Raw genomic sequence first — 17,539 nt, forward strand, 5'->3', positions numbered from 1 at the left:
TTGTGTGTCTTGTTCAGTGGTGGTCGTCTTTCAGCCTTTCTTACCTTGGCCATGTCTCTGAGTATTGCACACCTTGTGCTTTTGGGCACTCCAGTGATGTTGCAGCTCTGAAATATGGCCAAACTGGTGGCAAGTGGCATCTTGGCAGCTGCACGCTTGACTTTTCTCAGTTCATGGGCAGTTATTTTGCGCCTTGGTTTTTCCACACGCTTCTTGCGACCCTGTTGACTATTTTGAATGAAACGCTTGATTGTTCGATGATCACGCTTCAGAAGCTTTGCAATTTTAAGAGTGCTGCATCCCTCTGCAAGATATATCACTATTTTTGACTTTTCTGAGCCTGTCAAGTCCTTCTTTTGACCCATTTTGCCAAAGGAAAGGAAGTTGCCTAATAATTATGCACACCTGATATAGGGTGTTGATGTCATTAGACCACAGCCCTTCTCATTACAGAGATGCACATCACCTAATATACTTAATTGGTAGTAGGCTTTCGAGCCTATACAGCTTGGAGTAAGACAACAAATAAAGAGGATGATGTGGTCAAAATACTCATTTGCCTAATAATTCTGCACTCCCTGTAGTTGAAAAATGACTCGAAAATCTGTATTCATTCCAGAGTATAACCGGGCAACTCTGGATCCCTGTTCTTCTTCAATATCAATGAAATATTAGCTGCAGCAAAGTATGGAGAACATGCGGTGCAATCAGCATAATAGTAATTAAATAACTTACTTAACACAGGTACAATCTGGGGCTGCAGAATTTTATAAAATTCTGCTGGTAAAGCGTCTGGACCTGCAGCCTTATTTAATTTGGCGTTTTTAATGGCTGACACAATCTCAATATCTGTAATAGGGGCGTTAATTTCGTCCATTATCGCATGAGAGAATCGCGGAGTCTGGACCTTGTTCCAAAATTCCTCCTTATTGCTAAGATTCGGCTTTTCACCTTTATATAAATTAGTGAAATAGTCAAAAAATATTTTCTCAATATCGCTTTGATTAGTATATCTATCTGTACCCCGTCGGATTGCCGGTATTGCATTTTTAGATATAGCTTTGGTAATTCTGGATAAAAAATTCGCGGATCTACCCACATGTCCTCCATAAATAGCTTTAATTCTAAAATCTTCTTGAATAGTATCCTGTTTTAATTGTGTGTCGCGCGCAACTTTAGCTTTAATATATAGACTCCAACGGAAGTTATTTGGATTCGCAATATAGGCTCTAAAGGCATTTTTAACCTGGTTAGCTAATTGAATTTTGATACGGTTACTTTTTTTCTTTAAATAACACGTGTGATTTAATTTCTCCACGCAGGACAGCTTTTTCCAACTCCCAATATATTTCTATTTTGTCATAATAGTCTACATTATTATTACAAAATTCAGTAAATGTGTTGTTTAACCATTTTTGAAAATTAACATTGTTAATTAAGTGCTTGGGAAAATAAATATGGTTATTCCGAATACTCAACAAATTAGAATTACATTTTAAGGATATGGCGGCGTGATCAGATATAACGATATCATCTATTCTTGTTTCCCAAAATACATTAAGTAAAGATTCAGATATAAGAAAATAGTCTATTCTGGATAATGACCGGTGGGATTTAGGCATGCAAGTATATGATCGGACATCTGGATTATGAATTCTCCAGATGTCCACTAAACCTAATTGGAAAATAAACTTTTGTAAGATCCGTACTTTCCTATCTCTCGTGGCTATTATTGTTTTACTAGATCTATCCAATGTAGAGTCTACAATTAAGTTAAAGTCACCGGCAACTATTAGATTTTTTCCTATATAATCATGTAGCTTTAGCATAAGTTTCCTCCAAAATTCCTGATCTACCGTATTGGGTCTGTATACATTACATAGGATATATTGAACTCTGTTAATAGTTAATTCTAAAATTAAAAATCGCCCTTCTGGATCTAACGTTGTTTTATTAATACAATAGTCCAATGTTTTATTCAACAATATGGCCACTCCTCTCTTTCTTGCCTCATATTTGGTGGAGATAACCTCCCCAACCCACTTTGTTTTAAGTTTTGGAATCTCAATAGCTTTCAAGTGAGTTTCCTGAAGAAACACAATGTCAGGCTTAAATGTATTTAAATACTTAATTATTGATTTTCTTTTGATCGGCGAAGCTATTCCCCCCACATTCCAGGAGACAAAATTAATGGCCGGTGTAACCATCATAGACTGTATATATCAAAGGAGGAGATAGAGAAAAACAAAACATAAAAAAAAAGAGAAAGAAAAACCCACAACACACAAACAAACATATATTCCCTGTCATACTTCGAAACAAAATCCATCTCTCGAATACTGCTTATACACTACACATAATGTGCTACAACAAAGGATAATAGCCTCTCATTCAATATTGTGCTCTCTACAAAACATTTCTGCCTCTTGTCTGTTGTTTAAAGTATGTGAGGCACCATTTTTCAACGCTACCAATTTAGCAGGATAGATCAATTTCACATTAAAATTAGCTTGCAACAGTCTAGGATAGAAGGGAGACATTTCTTTTTTTTTTTGGCCATTGTTTCTGCAGAAAAATCTTGAAACATTAAAACCTTGTTAGGACCAATTATAAATGGGTTAAGCTTCCTATAATATTTAAGAAACAGAAGTTTATCCTGGAAGTTAACAAATTTAAAAATCACCGGTCTGGATTTGGAATTTACCATGTTCTCTCTCACATATCCAACTCTATGGGCCCGTTCCACTAAAAATGGGGAGACTGGAGGTGGTATAAGCAGGGCCTGGGGTAAGGTGACAGTAACAAATGTCATTAAATCTACATATTCTGGTGTTTCAGGTAATCCTATTAATTTCAGGTTATTGCGTCTCGAACGATCTTCGAGATCTTCAATCTTTAATTGTAAAGCTGCAATTATCTTGCCCTGTGCTATTGAAACTGGTTCTTGTTGGAAATAACGATCTTCCAGGTCTGACACTCTATTTTCTAGTTCATCCATTCTTATAGAGAACTGCCTAACTTCTGTGGTCAAATTTGCTATCTCTTTCCTAATTTCAACTTTTATAGATTCAAATTGGGGTGTTAGGATTTTAGCAACTTCTGATGCAAAACCCGAGATGTCATTAGTGAAAGAATTACAGATACTTTTGTCTTGGGATGTATCTAGACTAGTATCAACATTTTTACTGGAGCTGCCTTTTTTCCCCCTCTGTTTAGGTGGCATGTTGGGAGATACTGTTTTATTGAGTACAAACCTATCCATAGAATCCAACTCAAAAGTGAAAAGGTGTAAAACGTGCAATAAAGTGACAAAAAAAAATAAAAAAATTTTTTTATACTAATTGATTTTATCTAGTGACCTAGGGTTAGGTGAGTGTGTGTAATTATGTGAAAAAAGTGTGTAGGGATTAGACTGTCAAATTAATGACAGAAAAGGAAAAAAAATGTGAGGCACTAAAGTGTGTGCGTGACAAAATCCTGCGTGAATTTAGGTATTTAAGGGAATTGGAAAAATTTTGTTCAATATAGAAAGAAAAAGGCAGGTATGGTAGCCCTGATACAACAGTCACTTAAGTGGCATATAAAACTATCTGCACCTTTATGCTACAAGCATAATTATGGGGTAGAGACCATAGAGTAAGGCAATATATCAAGTTAACCCTATCTATATGATATTTCACTAGACCAAGAGCCTAACAAGACTCATTCAATTTGCAACAAATCAAAAAAATCTTATAACCACCTGTTACTTAGTATAGCACAATTTATCTCTATATTTCAGATATTGCTAAGCCTAAGAAATCAGCATAGAACAGAACTTATAGATTAATACACATTATATGTAGCAGCCTAATGGGTAATATGCAACATATAGACCTTTATATTTAACAGCTATACTGAGATGTTTATAGAAATTTAGCCCTTGTGCCACTGGGCAGTATAAATGAATCAAATAACACCCCCTGCCTCACGGGTTATGGTAGAAAAAATAAAAAACAAGAAACACATATAGTTTTTAGCTTTTCCTTCTCATTCTCTGTCCTGTTCCAGGATACACACTGTAGTAGTGAAGAACAGTTAACTTTGACTCCTACCCGAGGGATTATGGGAGTAAATAGTGTTACATAGCCAGATATCACCTCCTACCACAAGGGTCATGGGAGAAAGACAATACAGTTCCAAATGCACAATTAGCTTTCACTTGACTGGAGCAAAGGACCTGGACATTATTTCTGTCTCCTTCAGCATTTGCACTACCATAGTGAAGATCAATTCAACGAAACTCTTGTCTGTAGAGTTATGGAAGTAAACATCTCCTATCAGGCAGGTTATAGAAGATTACCACAAACATCCAAATGTCACAGATAGATTTCAATTTGTCAACTGGTTTATGAGATAGAGACAATAGACTTCTAGCTGACACAGTTACTTTCCCATTTGGCTGGAGAACAGAACCAGATATTTTTTGTTGTTTGCACTAAATTAATTAGAAATGACTCCTACCCGTGGGTTATGGGAGTAAGCATCTCCTACCAATAGGTTATGGGAGATTATAATGGAGGCAGTAAACCAGACAAATAACACAGTCCATGTATATATATATATATATGCAGAGAGAGCTGCACATTTGCATAAGTGACCAGCAAACAATTTACGCGTAGATTTAGCGCAGCATAGTTAGCCCAGGCAGTTATATTGAATTATCTCCTTCACCCAGCATTATATAGCAGAGGGATAGCTGAGTCAGTGTGACTGACAGTAGTATTGACAACAGTCACCGTACACCGATGTTTCCTTTGTACTGGGAAAGGTAATGTAACAATTACCGGTCACTGCATAAATAAAAAGTACCTTCCTGGAATAGTAAAGCCCAGCGCTGTCAGGACATCTGCTCCTCCAAGTCCGGCAAAGTCTGTACACACCTCCCAGTAGTACAGCAAACAGACGCTCTTCGCCAACCGCTTCTCTTGTCGAATCAACTCCGGCAGGCTCACCCGTATCAGTGTCTTGCTCCGCTGCTCTCAGGACAACTTTATCTCCTGTTTGTTGAACTGCTGCAATTTCAGGCAGTCATATAGCCAGCATCCAAGATGGGGCTGCTCCACCATAGGAGCTATCAAATTAGGGACTTCAGGACGCCGATATAGCACCACAATCTGGGCCTAGCAGATGTCTTGGCCAAGGATTACTGCGTCCACGTTGTGTGTTGCTGTAGAGGCACCATAATGCACACGCTCTGTACACTCCGCCTCTCACCGGAAGTCTGCTGAAACTCACCTCGGTGACATACTTGACGACGTGCGCAAAAACCAGCGTTGCCAAATATTTCTGTAATCGAGCCATCACATACCCAACGCAGCAGACAAGTTATGTGCATTAATTTTTGACGGCGTGCACATTTTTTACTCCCATAAACGAATATAGAACTGGCGTCTGCAGTCGGTATCACAAAAGCAGCGCAGGGACTTAAGCGCGCAGAATGGATGTATTTTACTCCATTTTCATCTCGCCACACACATAGGCAGGCGCAGCAACCCTTGCACACAATAAAAAAGCAGCGTAACTCCCTGGAAGCCTTAACAAACACAACACATGCGCAATATCAACCCCTAAACTGCCATCCCCCCACATTGCAATCACTAATAAAATGTATTAACCCTTAAACCACCATCCCCCAGAACGCAATCACTAATAAAATGTATTAACCCCCTAAACCACCATCCCCCACAACGCAACTACTAAATAAAGCAAATAACCCCTAAACCGCCACCCCCCCACAATGCAAAGTACCTAATTAAACTATTAACCCTTAAACCACCATCCCCCCACAACGCAAAGTATTAAACGAAAAACTAAACCCCGTAACCTAACCCTGTAAATTAAGACTCAAAAGAAGTGCGCTGGGACTGAAGTCTTGCTTATTGTTGCATTTATTAGGCTGTGCCAAGTAACATCATGCGCACATGTGCTTCATCAGAGGTTACATTGATCAGTACTCTGTGCTTAATAAACGCTAGAGTAGTCAATAGCTGGTATCATTACTGTTACGGTACCAACAGTGTACCAAGGGTTAATACCAGATGAACAATGTCCTGCATAGGGAATCAGCAATTCACAACCCAGCCAGTTTCAGGTTTAAAACAGAATGTCATTTATTAAAGGCTAGATGCCTAGTATTTATACAGGTTTGACCCCAGATGGGGGGGTTGAAAGACTCTTGTACATTTAGATAAAAAGGGGAAGACGCCCTTTTATGAAACAGTAGAATTACATTACTTAAATACTTTACTTAGGCAGATAACAACTTAAACACATTTGGCTTGTCTTATCACCTAACGTCTGCTCTCTGAGGGTGATTAAACAATGGCCTGTTTATTACTTAAATGTAATTATAGCACACAATAGCTGAGGCCAGAAAACCTGTCTTTAGAAATTAGATTCTTAGCTAAACACAATTAACTCCTTCAGTCCTGACAGAAGGGTCTGTCACATATCTCCCCCCTTGTGGAACACTCCGGCAGACCCGGCTTGACCCTTTGGCGGGTCAACCTGGGGATGACCGGACTAGGAGGTGGTAGGCATGTCAGTTTGCCAGGACAATCCATCTGTATTCCCGTTATGAGAGAGAATTCCTGTCCATACAAAGAAGGGTTCAACTTCCTCAGTGCCCAGACTAGGGCTAAACAGTCCTTCAAAATCCCATCAGCTTCTTTACGAGTTTTCTGTACCTGCTCTTTATAGGTATCCACAATCCCTTCATACTGACATAGGGTGCCCTTGAATTGCTGTACCTCACTATGAGCCAGCGTCAGCTTCTCCTCAAGTGTCGCTAAGTTTGTCTTTAATGTTTCATGTCCCACTCTCAAGCTGGTGTTTTCTGCAGTCTGTCGGTGCAGCTTGTCTAGCAGAGATTCACGTTCTAAACGTGCTTTTTCCTCTGCGCTCCTCTTCTCCTTCATCAGCGCATTGTAACGGGACTTCCACGTATCCATAGCGGATAGAGATTTACTGAGCTCAGCGTCCTGGGGCTTAGCAGCAGGGGGGTCAGTCTCTGCTGCACGGATCTGGGCACGGGTAGTCACAGAGTTAACATCAGCGGGACCCATAGGAGCGTAGGCAGAAACAAGGGGGGCCAAGTCATTTCCAAGAAGAACATCAGCAGGTAAGTCCTTCTTGACCCCCACATTCACAGGTCTAGCGCCCACTCCCCAATCCAAATGTACCCTGGCAACAGGTAGGCTGAACACATCGCCCCCTGCTACCCTCACAGCCACAGTGTCTCCAGTGTACTGTTTCTCAGACACCAAGTTCTTTTGAAGCAAGGTCATGGTAGCACCAGTATCCCGTAGACCACTGACCTTCTTCCCATTCACTTTAACCAGTTGCCGGTTATTCCGGTGGGCAGCTTGCACAAGGTCTGCCTCATGTAGGATGCTCCAGCATTCTTGCGCCTCTACGTAGCGGGCCGCAGGCTGAGAGTTACGTGGGATTCCGCTGGCGGGTCTTCTCCAGGACTGTGCTTGGTTCGCTGCATTTAGGGGACACTCTGGTCTTTTGTGCCCTAGTTGCTTACATCCAAAGCACCAAATACGCTGTGAGTAGCCCCGTGAATTGAACCGGGCTCTCTGAGGGTAGTTCGTGGCCGGAGGCCGTGTGGTATAGCGGTGCGCCGGGGGTTGGTAACTGGCAGTTGCTGGGGTGACTGGGGGTCTGTACTCCACTCTAGCAGGGAGCTTAGTGGTAGCAGTGTCCAGTTTGCGGGCATCCATATACTCATCTGCCAGGCGAGCAGCTTCATGCAGGGTGGAGGGTTTACGGTCCCGAACCCACTCTCTAACTCCTGCTGATAACTTGTCAAAGCAATGTTCCAACAGGAATAGCTGCAGCACCTCTTCCCCAGATACGGCTTGGCACCCCGCTATCCAGTGAGCTGCTGTGCGGTGCACCTTACATGCCCACTCAACGTAGGAATCACCAGCTAATTTAACAGTGTCTCTGAACCGCCTCCGGTATGCCTCCGGTGTAACCGCATACCTGGAGAGCAGAGCCTCTTTCACAGTATTATAATCCCCAACCTCCTCATCTGGAATGGCCCGAAAAGCCTCACTGGCCCGGCCGGATAATTTTCCGGATAATATCGTGACCCAGTCCTCTGCGGGTACCTTGTGTAGTGCACATTGCCTCTCAAAATCCGCAAGGAACCCATCAATCTCTCCTTCTGTTTCCAGGAAGTTTTTAAAAGCTGCAAAATTTACTTTTATCTTTTCCACTTGGGCTGCTGCAGCGCTGCTTTGGCGAAGTAGGTTGGCTTCCACAGCTGCTATGACCCGGTCGATAATTTCCGCAGATGGGTTGGGGCCATAATATGCCAGTCTTATTTTAACCGCCCGATCAAAGCTTGCTTCTTCAGGGGTTCTGTCTGATATGCTGGGCCCATTGGTTCCTTCTGTCCCTGGTACTCTTTCCATCTTAGTCAGTATTGTAATAATCCCCCTCTTCCTGAGGTTACTGGCTTGTGTAGTTGCTCTTCTGGGCGATAAGGTTCATTCCGTCGCTTGCCACCAATTGTTACGGTACCAACAGTGTACCAAGGGTTAATACCAGATGAACAATGTCCTGCATAGGGAATCAGCAATTCACAACCCAGCCAGTTTCAGGTTTAAAACAGAATGTCATTTATTAAAGGCTAGATGCCTAGTATTTATACAGGTTTGACCCCAGATGGGGGGGTTGAAAGACTCTTGTACATTTAGATAAAAAGGGGAAGACGCCCTTTTATGAAACAGTAGAATTACATTACTTAAATACTTTACTTAGGCAGATAACAACTTAAACACATTTGGCTTGTCTTATCACCTAACGTCTGCTCTCTGAGGGTGATTAAACAATGGCCTGTTTATTACTTAAATGTAATTATAGCACACAATAGCTGAGGCCAGAAAACCTGTCTTTAGAAATTAGATTCTTAGCTAAACACAATTAACTCCTTCAGTCCTGACAGAAGGGTCTGTCACAATTACAACATCCAATACTATTGTTTGTGATATGTTTATAGCGCTGCACAATCTATTAGCACTCAACAAATAACCGATAATAATAAAAATAATAATAACAACAAAGATTATCACATTACGTCGTAGTTCAGCTATATAGGATACATTATTAATACAGAAATGTATAACAACATTACTTAAAGTAAAATTGAGTGAGACAATTAAATGAGATCACACAATATATAACATCAAGATGAAAATAAAAAATAAAAGAATAATAATAAAAATATATGATAAAAAATGAAAAGTAAAATAAATCAGGCGACTGCTTGTGACTTTCTTGATGTTACTTGGCACAGCCTAATAAATGCAACGATAAGCAAGACTTCAGTCCCAGCGCACTTTTTTTGAGTCTTTAATTCTCTGGCGGCTGGGAATACCGCTTTTTGCTGGACTTAGTACTATCCTTATATGGTTATGTTACGGTTACCCTTAGTCTCGCTGAGAGATGGACCGCTTAGTAGCCTGGATTCCTATTGCTGAAGAGGGGAGAAACTGCTTTCCATAGTATTCTATATGAGTCTCGCAAATGTAGAATAATCCCCCTTAGCTGTAGTACAGCTAGGATACCCTTCTGCCCACAAAAACGAGTCAACGCTGCGATTGAGGGACAACCAAGAACTCAGGACTGGGATGCCCAGCCTGCTTTTTATTTAGGTTACATGCACACAGGGCACTCCCAGGGGGGGAAGCATAAAATCCCCCATCACACATTTAGACAAAGCCCTTGGACAGGCCACCGCAGATAACAAGTACACACAAGAAAACAATTGAGTCCTTCTTATCACCTAGCAGTGAATGCTTATCACAAACTTAATTACAGTACACAATATGCTAGGAAACCTGCCTCAGAAAATAGTTTTCTCAAAACTGAACAGAGTTAACCCTTTATGAAATGATACTTGTTACAGTTTTCTTGGAGCCCTTCTTAGGCGCTGGCTTGGCTGGTTCAGGCATTGCTGCTGGGAAATAAGTTTCTTCACAACAAAATAACTAATGCTTCTGTAACAGTGCTCCCTTTCTGTGGAACACTCTGGCAGACACGGTCTGACCCCTTTTCGGGGCAGACTAAGGCTGTCCAGACCGCTGGTTATGCGGGGCTGAGGTCGGTTTGTCTGGACAACCCGTCGGCGTTGCCATTCTGTTTCCCAGGTCTGTAAGTAATGGTGAAATTGAAGGGTTGCAACGATAAACTCCAACGTAATAGCCTGCCATTATCTCCAGAGACCCGGTTCAGCCACACCAACGGGTTATGGTCGGTGACCAGAGTGAACTCCTGCCCATATAAATAGGGAGTCAATTTCTTTAATGCCCACACCAAAGCCAAACACTCCTTTTCGACCGCTGCATAGCTGACTTCGCGGGGCAGGAGCTTCCGGCTGATGTAGGCAACTGGATGCTCCCCTCCATCTTCGCCTACTTGGCTGAGGACGGCTCCCAGCCCAAACATGGAAGCATCTGTGTGGACGATAAAACGTTTGTTAAGGGCTGGAGCCGCCAAGACAGGAGCGTTAATTAGAGCATTTTTGAGAGCCTGGAAAGCCGTTTCACAGTGGGGAGACCACAGGACCTGTCGAGGTAAGTTCTTCTTGGTCAAGTCAGTCAGGGGTTTGGCAAGTGTGCTGTAGTCTGGTACGAACCGTCTATAGTACCCTGCCGTGCCCAGGAAGGCTAGGACCTGAGTCTTAGTGATGGGGGTGGGCCAATTGGCGACAGCTTCTATCTTGGCCGGCTCTGGTCGCTGCTTTCCACACCCCACCCGGTGACCCAGGTACTGTACCTCGGCCATCCCAAAGTGGCATTTTTCTGGCTTCAGAGTCAGGCCAGCAGCCCGGATCTGATCCAGAACCATTCCTATGTGAGCTAAGTGGTCCTCCCATGACTCACTGTGGATCGCTATGTCGTCCAGGTAGGCGCAAGCAAAACTCTGGAAGCCATCCAGGAGCCTATCCACCAAGCGCTGGAATGTAGCTGGGGCATTCTTCATCCCAAACGGCATTACCCTAAACTGATATAAGCCGAATGGGGTGACGAATGCCGACTTGGGGATAGCCTCCGGGGCCAGGGGAATCTGCCAGTAACCTTTGCAGAGGTCAATAGTGGTCAGGTAATTTCCCCTGGCTATACGATCGAGTAGCTCGTCTACCCTGGGCATAGGGTAAGCGTCCGTCACGGTCTTTTCATTGAGCCTCCGATAGTCTACGCAGAACCGGGTGGTCCCATCTTTCTTGGGCACCAAGACAACTGGGGAGGCCCAGGGACTATCGGAGGGCTCAATTACCCCGAGTTGGAGCATCTCATCGATCTCCTTCTTCATTCCTATCCTAACTGCTTCGGGGATTCGGTACGGAGCCTGGCGCAAGGGAGCTTGTCCCGGAGTATCTACCTGGTGGGTGGTTAAAGTAGTGTACCCTGGCTTCGGGGAGAAGGTGAGGTGTTTGGACTGTAGGAGTTGGTTGAGCTGCTCCCTTTCAGTGGGGCTAAGTCGGTCTCCTATCTGAACCTGAGCCACTATACCTGTGGGGAGACTCTTTTCTAATAGGTCTGGAATGGGTAGACTGTCGGGGCCTTCCTGAGGGGAACAACATACGGCCGTCACGTTCTCTGGTCGCTCAAAATATTCCTTGAGCATGTTTACATGGAATGTCTTTCTAAGATTGTTGTCGTGGCAGCTAGCTATCACATAAGTGGTGTCTCCCCTTTTCTCTACGATCTGGTAGGGGCCCTGCCAGGACGCCTGCAATTTGTCTGTCTTCACCGGCTTAAGTACTAACACCTTTTGTCCTATGGTAAAGATTCTCTTTCGGGCCCCCCGATCGTACCATACTTTCTGTCTTCTCTGGGCCGACTGGAGATTAGCCCGCACGGATTTGGCTAATTGCTCCATTCGGTCCCTGAGTTCCAGCACGTATGGCACAATGGGGACACCGTCAGTCTCCATCTCTCCCTCCCAGTGCTCCCGGATCAGGTTTAGGGGTCCCCGTACCTTTCTTCCGTAGAGCAACTCGAAGGGAGAGAACCCTGTCGTTTCCTGGGGCACCTCCCGATAAGCAAAAAGGAGGTGCGGCAGGAAGCGTTCCCAGTCTCGGTATTCCTGAGTGAACGTCTTGAGCATTTGCTTGAGGGTCCCATTGAACCTCTCACACAGCCCGTTCGTCTGGGGGTGGTATGGGGAGCTCAGGAGGGACTTAATTTTGCAAACCTGCCAGAGTTGTTGGGTCAATTCAGCCGTAAATTGGGTGCCTCGGTCGGATAGGATTTCTTTTGGAAATCCTACCCGGGAGAACACCTGTACTAGTGCATTCGCTACCGTATCCGCTTGTATGTTGGATAGGGCGACAGCCTCTGGGTACCTGGTAGCGTAGTCCACTACGGTAAGAATGTAGCGCTTACCGGAGGGACTAGGGGTAGCCAGTGGTCCCACTAGGTCAATAGCAACCCGGCTGAAGGGTTCCTCTACAATGGGCATATTTACTAGATGGGCTTTAGGGTGATCGCCTCGCCTTCCTACTCGTTGACACACATCGCAGGTGTTACAGTAAGTTCTAACGTCGGCGTGTACCCCTGGCCAAAAGAACGTGTGAGTAATGCGGTGTAGGGTACGGGTTACAGCTAGGTGGCCTGCTAAGGGGATGTCATGGCCTATCTTGAGGATTTCTTGACGGTATTTGTGGGGCACTACCAGCTGTCGCCTACGCTGTCCCCTTTTCTCTGTCCAGCGGTATAGTTTCCCTTTTTCCCATAAGAATGTTTCATTATCTGCCCCGCCCCCTCCGGTCTCTGCTCGTTCCCGGTACTTTTGTAAGGTCGGGTCAGTCTTAGACTCTGTCTCGAAAGCATCTGGGGTGTCCCAGGGTATGGGGCCTAACATGTCAGGCAATGTCAGGGTAGGTCTTACCTGTGTCTCCCGCACTGGTGAGAGTTCTCGCTCCGTCCGGGCTTGGGCCCGTGTAGTCACTGGGTCCGCCTCGTTGTTGCATACTGGAGCATAGGCAGAAGTCATGGGGCCCAAATCATTGCCCAGTAGTACTTCGGCAGGTAAATTATCCATTATGCCCAAGTTCACAGCCCCCTTTCCCGCTCCCCAATCAAGATGCACTTTAGCTGTTGGAATTTTGTACACATCCCCCCCCGCCACTCTAACGGCCACAGTCTGTCCAGATCGCTTGTGCTCCGGCACCAAATGACTCTGTACCAGCGTGATAGTAGCCCCTGTGTCTCTCAATCCCTCGGTAGATCGCCCCTCGAGCCATACCTTCTGCCGATGGTGCTGGCGGTTATCTGAGGCAGCATATACAGGGTCCGCCTCGTGAAGCGGCCCCAAATATTCCTCCATAGGGGCCTCTTGGTTAACACAGAGGGTCCGGGCCGGACGATATGCCCCAGAGGGGTAATTGTAATTCCTGGGTGTCTGGTGCGTATTAAGGGGGCAGCTAGCCATGAAATGCCCTGGTTGCTTGCATCGGTGGCAAGTCGGTCTGGGACGCTCAGAGCTGTTATTGGGTGGTCCTGAGTGTCGGGCGGGCCCTGCGGGCACCGGGGCTCGGAATTCAGCACGAGGGGGTGCACGGTAAACCTCTCTGGGTTCGTGAAGACGGGAGTCATAATGTTCATCGGCCAATTTGGCTGCTTCTTCTAAGGTAGAAGGTCGCCTGTCTCGCAGCCATTCCTTCCCTTGCTGTTCCATGCCATTATAAAAATGTTCTAAGAGAAACAATTGTAAAATTTCCTCACCAGTCACCGCTTTACTTCCGCTCATCCAGTGATTTGCCGCTCTCCGCATTCGGTGCGCCCATTCCATATGGGTATCGTTAGGCTTCTTTTTCGTGCCCCGAAACTGTCGGCGATACGCGTCCGGAGTTACTGCGTACCGTCGCAACAGTGTCTCCTTAACTAGCTCATACTGTGTCACTTCCTCAGCACCCAGAGTACGAAAGGCTTCCAGGGCTCGCCCGGATAGTTTCCCAGACAATATCGTGGGCCACTCCCTGTTGGGAATCTGGTGCAGGGCACATTGCCTTTCGAAGTCCGCCAAATATTCATCAATCCCTGTCTCGCTCTCTAGGAAGGGTCGAAATGCCGCATAGGGTATCTTGGGCCTCCCAGCATTTTCGACAGGGATGATTACCTGCGGGGCTTCAGCATTGCGGTGTGCGTTCGCTAGGTTGAGTTCGTGGGCTCGAGTCTCTCGTATATCCTTGTCCGCTTCCGCCATCAACTGCTGTACCAATTCCATGGAGGGGTTCGGCCCGTACAGTGAGAGCCTCTCCCGAACAATCCTGGTTTTTTCGTCACTAATCGTGGTCGGTGTTTCCGCCATTGTGAAGCTCTGATCCAGTTCGGTCAATTCTGCGATCAGCTCTCTCCTCGGCCGGTTGCTGGCGTACCCCCCTCTGCTTTCAAGTAAATCCTTTAGGGTTGTACGCTTCAATTTTTCGTAAGCGCTCTCCATCCGTTCTGTACCTCTCCTAGGAAATCCAGGAAAAATCCCACCGCTGCCGCCAAATGTTACGGTTACCCTTAGTCTCGCTGAGAGATGGACCGCTTAGTAGCCTGGATTCCTATTGCTGAAGAGGGGAGAAACTGCTTTCCATAGTATTCTATATGAGTCTCGCAAATGTAGAATAATCCCCCTTAGCTGTAGTACAGCTAGGATACCCTTCTGCCCACAAAAACGAGTCAACGCTGCGATTGAGGGACAACCAAGAACTCAGGACTGGGATGCCCAGCCTGCTTTTTATTTAGGTTACATGCACACAGGGCACTCCCAGGGGGGGAAGCATAAAATCCCCCATCACACATTTAGACAAAGCCCTTGGACAGGCCACCGCAGATAACAAGTACACACAAGAAAACAATTGAGTCCTTCTTATCACCTAGCAGTGAATGCTTATCACAAACTTAATTACAGTACACAATATGCTAGGAAACCTGCCTCAGAAAATAGTTTTCTCAAAACTGAACAGAGTTAACCCTTTATGAAATGATACTTGTTACAGTTTTCTTGGAGCCCTTCTTAGGCGCTGGCTTGGCTGGTTCAGGCATTGCTGCTGGGAAATAAGTTTCTTCACAACAAAATAACTAATGCTTCTGTAACAGGTTACAAACCCAGGAGTTCACCTCCCTCCTACCACAGCATTCTGCAATCCATCTCTGCTATACCGGGTGACGTACCAGGAAGTTATGAGGTCGTTTAGTGGGATCACGCCCCCACTGACCACGGAGCTGCCTCCCTGAGAGGACAGAACTCTGGAGCAATTCCGGAGGGTCAGTGGCGTCAATAGGGGGGGGGCGGGGGGGGCGGGCCGCACCCGGGTGACACCCTCCAGGGGGTGACACCAAAAAAAAAAAATTTTTTTTTTTTTTTTTTTTTTTTTTTTTTAATTTTATTGAAATTCAAAGAAATACAATGTTGAGATGCATAGATTATTTTATTAGAGGCTGGCATTTGTGAACATTAGTGGGACTGGGGAAGTTGTAGACACACAATTTTTTTGCCCCTTGAGCCAGTGCTGCAATTTCAAAAAATAGTTTTCCCGGCTGCTTTTGCTTGTTTGTACTTTGCTCCTCCCCTGCCCAATTTCACTATGAATGTTGTGGGTGTGCCGTGGGGTTTGCAAAGTTGCGCTGCTAGCCTAAACCTGCCTGCCTATCTGTGCTCACTGCTCAGTGACATGCAGCCCAGGGCTGTGCACTGACAGACTTGGAACAGAGTCAGAGAGCAGAATTTTCATAGTTTGCGTGCCTAAACCTTTTCTTCAGTGATTTATTTTAGAGTGCTCTGTTTATCTTTCATTTGATGTTCTGCTGAGCCAGGGAGCAGCTCTAGGCATGAGCTTCCTAATTAATGCAGTGCAGTTTACATATTTTGTATGTGTGTGTCTGAGTTTTTGTGTGTCTCAGTGTTTTTGTGTGTGTGTTTTTGTGTGTGTGTCTGAGTGTGTTTCCGAGTGTTTGTGTGTGCATCTGAGTATGTTTTTAAGTGTGTCTGAGTGTTTGTATGTGTGTTTGCCTGTGTCTGCTTTCTGGGGGGGGGTGACACCATGACTTACCGCACCGGGTGACACCAACCCTAGTGACGCCACTGCGGAGGGGTTTACTCACCATTCCGGAGCTGCATACCAGTGACTGTTCTTCACCCACACCTACGATCAGGTTGACAGAGGAGGAGTTTCTGGCCAGTGAGGTTATCCGCATCGGCTACAGCTTGGTTTTCTACCTAATCGGAACTGATAGTCGGAATTTTCCTTCAGAGCCCTACCACTGTTGGAAAGAGTGGAGGTATGTAGGGGGAGTTACTATTCCAGTTGGGTTTTACTCTTTATTTAGTTTTGGCATTTCTATTACTGAACTGGAAACGAGAACTGTTGAACTACTGAGTTTTTACTTTCCATTGGAATCTTATTACGGGGACATTTTATACTGTTCATTAACCACTGTGTTACCCGTTGTTATAATAGTTCTAGGTACTCCTTTGCTATTAGATTGTTATCCCCCTAACTTAACCCCAATTAAAACACATTTAAATAAAATTAAAAATATGCTAACTATCTTAAAAAAAGAAAATAAAATTACAAAAAAATAAAAAAGCTAAATTACAAAAAAAACTAACATTACAGAAAATTAAAAAAGCTAACATTACTAAAAATAATAAATAACATTAAAAAACAAATTAAAAACTACCATTACCAACCCCCCCAATTATCAAAAGCTTACATTACAAAAAATAACAAATGAAATGATCCAAAATAAAAATTATTCCTATTCTAATAGCCCCCCCAAAATAAAAACCCTAAAATAAAAAAACCCTAATCTAGAAATAAACTACCAATTTCCCTTAAAAGGGCCTTTTGTAGGGTATTGCCTTAAAGTTATCAGTTTTCTTGCTAAAAAAACCCAACAAATTACCCCCTAACATTACATCCCCCAACCCCCCAAAATGAAAAAAATCCTAAATTAAAAAACCCTAATCTACCCATTTCCCCGAAAAGGGCATTTGGATGGGCATTGCCCTTTAAAGGGCATTCAGCTCTTTTTCTGCCCATTAAAAAAAGTCGTAATCTTAAAAAAAAAAAAAGAAACACTCCCCAAAAAAAACAACAAAAACTAACACTAACCCTAAAATTGGTACTCACCATTGATGAAGGGCGGCGATCCATTTTCATCCCGGAGGTGAAACATCTTCATTCCAGTGGCAAAACACCTTCATCCATCGGTGGAGTATCTTCTCCAATCTTCATCCATCCTGCGATCGATCTTCTATCTTCATCCCGGTGGCTTTAGCGAAGTCCTCCGGCAATGTCATCTGCAACGTCGGTCCTCCTTTTGAGAGCACTAACACGGAGCTCCTCTTCATTGCGGCCTCTAGCCGCACACTGAAATTGAATGCAAGGCACCCCTTTTGTATGGGGGTACCCTTGCATTCCTATTGGCTGATTTGATGCTTCAAATTCAAATCAGCCAATAGGATGAAAGCTGCTTTCATC

This window comes from Bombina bombina, chromosome 8 (genome assembly GCF_027579735.1).
Source record: "Bombina bombina isolate aBomBom1 chromosome 8, aBomBom1.pri, whole genome shotgun sequence".
Classification (NCBI taxonomy): Eukaryota; Metazoa; Chordata; class Amphibia; order Anura; family Bombinatoridae; genus Bombina; species Bombina bombina.